Below are 2,854 nucleotides of genomic sequence, written 5' to 3' on the forward strand. Positions count from 1 at the left end.
TGTTCTGCTGTAATCCATGAGGTTTTCAGTGACTAATTTTCAGAAGTAGATTATCAGGCCTTTCTTCCTAGTCTGTCTTAGTCTGGAAGCGCTGCTGAAACCTGTCCACCATGGGTGCTGGTATTTGAAATACTGGTGGCATAGCTTCCAGCATCACAGCAACATGCAATCAGTCACAGTATGACAAACTGACATGGTGGTCATCATGTATAAACCCTTAGAATTAGCAGACATGGATGCATAATTGGTAGATAATTTACAGATTCTGTGGACTTCTCTTCTTGGCAATGTATGGGGGACCACTAGTGTATTTGGGCTGAACTGGGGCCCCCGGAGGGAGCCAGGGTGCAGAGGGAGGGTCAGCATGTTAGAAGCAGAGACTAGCGGCTGCCTGGTTGAGCCCTATGCACCTGGAGGTGGGCTGACCATCTTTTGTGCATGGCCTGGGCCTGGTTTCTTGCCACACCTGTCTCGTGGTTGACAAGGGGGACTCAGTTTTCACAGAAAGCCTTGTCCCAGCAACTCAGGTTTTGATGCCTGATAGGACAACCCCATGGGATCCTGGGGAATCATGGTGGGATGTGGATACTGGAAAAAGGAAAGACCCCTGAGTTCCCGTGGGAATGATTTCTGCTGCTGGTGTTAGCACTCACGGTGGTGAAGGATCTGCAGTGGATTCCAAAGGGGCTTGCTGGGAATTTGTGGGACAGTTTTCAGTTGAAACAGTGATGGTAGGGACTACCGGCATTTGTGGTGCCAGAAATGCTTGATGTTCTACAGTATGAGGACAGTCCCCCACCAACGGAATGGTACTGTGGATAAAACTGTCCCATCAGATGCTCCTTTGGGTGAAGAATCTGTTTTTAATTAGCTGGGTCTTGTACCCATCCCTGCATTCTATAACACCGAATACATGTCTTGCATGATTGTCATCTACACTAAATTTTTTGGCAATGCAGCTGCTATGTACACAAACAGAAGATCTAGACTTTGTTTTACTCAGAGCTTTGTTGAACTTTGTTTATAATTTTTAAAAAATCACAGTGCTGAGGGCAGTGAATCACCAGATCAGCACCCACCATCAGCCTGCATTTGCTTAGAAAGTTCACATTAGATGCAAGTATGTGAGGTCCTGATTGAGTCCTCTAGTGCAGTTATGTCTAAGCATGCACTCATTGAGATATGTTATCACAAATTACTTTTCTTTGAGTTTTCTGTTATATTACCTCTAAGGCCTAAGGCACTGTATCTATGTATCTCTCTATCTCTCGCTCTGTCTGTCTACCTGCCTATCTACCTACCTACCTTCCTACTTATCTATCTGTGTATCTATCTATCTATCTGTATGTCTGTCCGTCTGTCCATCCATCTACCCACCCATCCACCCGTCCTTCCCCCCCCCCACCCCCCCCCCCTCCTACCCACCTACCCATCTACTCATCTGCCTACCTACCCATCCATCCATCTATCCATCCATCCATCCATCCATCCAACTATCTATCTATCCAAAAATTTAATTTCAGGATAGTAAAGGTAATATTCGCTGCTATTCATAAGGTTTTCACTGGCCAATTTTTCAGAAGTAGATTGCCAGGTCTTTCTTCCTAGTCTGTCTCAGTCTGGAAGCTCTGCTGAGACTTGTACACCACGAATGACTCTGCTGATATCTGAAATACTGGTGGCGTAGCTTCCAGTATCACAACAACACACAAGCCATCACAGTAGGATAAAGTGACAGAACAAGGGAATACTATGTAGTTGGGAATAGGGAAGGGTGTGTGCCAGGGTTGTATCCTTTCACCATATTTATTCAATCTGTATGCTGAGCAAATAATCCAGGAAGCTGGACTATATAAAAAGAATGCAAAATCAGGTTTTAGGAAGACTCATTAACAACCTGTGATATGCAGATGACACAACCTTGCTTGCTAAAAGTGAAGAGGACTTGAAGCACTTACTGATGAAGATCAAAGACCACAGCCTTCAGTATGGATTACACCTCAACAGAAAGAGAACAAAAATCCTCACAACTGGACCAATAAACAACATCATGATAAATGGGGAAAAGACTGAAGTTGTCAAGGATTTTATTTTACTTGGATCCACAATCAGTGCCCATAAAACAGCAGTCCAGAAGTCAACTGATACATTGCATTACGCAAATCTGCTGCTAAAGCAAAAATGTCACTTTGAGGACTAAGGTCCACCTGACCCTTCAAGTGCTCAAAAGCAAAGATGTCACTTTGAGTACTAAAGTCCACCTGACCCAAGCCATGATATATATTTTCAATCACCTCATATGCTTGCAAAAGCTGGAAAATGAATAAGGAGGACCAAAGAAGAATTGATGCCTTTGAATTATGGTGTTGGTGAAGAATATTGAATATACCATGGACTGCCAGAAGAACAAACAAACCTATCTTGGAAGAAGTAGAGCCAGAATGCTCCTTTAGAAGCAAGGATGGTGAGACTTTGTCTCATTTATTTTGGACATGTTATCTGGAGGGACAAGTCCCTGGAGAAGGATATCATGCTTGGTAAAGTAGAGAGTCAGCGAAAAAGAGGAAGGCCCTCAATGAGATGGACTGACACAGTGGCTGCAACAATGGACTCAAGCGTAACAATGATTGTGAGGATGGCACAGGACCAGGCAGTGTTTTGTTCTGTTGTACACAGGGTCGAGTCGGTTCTGACTCATAGCACCTAACAGCAATAACAAAGGTATTGTTAAGAGTACTTGTTATAAAAAGGGACTGTTTGGTCCAACCACCCACAGAACTCCTTGTTGATCCCTTACAAATTGCTGACGGGCACATGAGCTACAGCCCACCTCCCTCTGGTGTGCATCCCTGGG

This window comes from Trichechus manatus, unplaced genomic scaffold (assembly GCF_000243295.1).
Source record: "Trichechus manatus latirostris isolate Lorelei unplaced genomic scaffold, TriManLat1.0 scaffold00120, whole genome shotgun sequence".
NCBI lineage: Eukaryota > Metazoa > Chordata > Mammalia > Sirenia > Trichechidae > Trichechus > Trichechus manatus.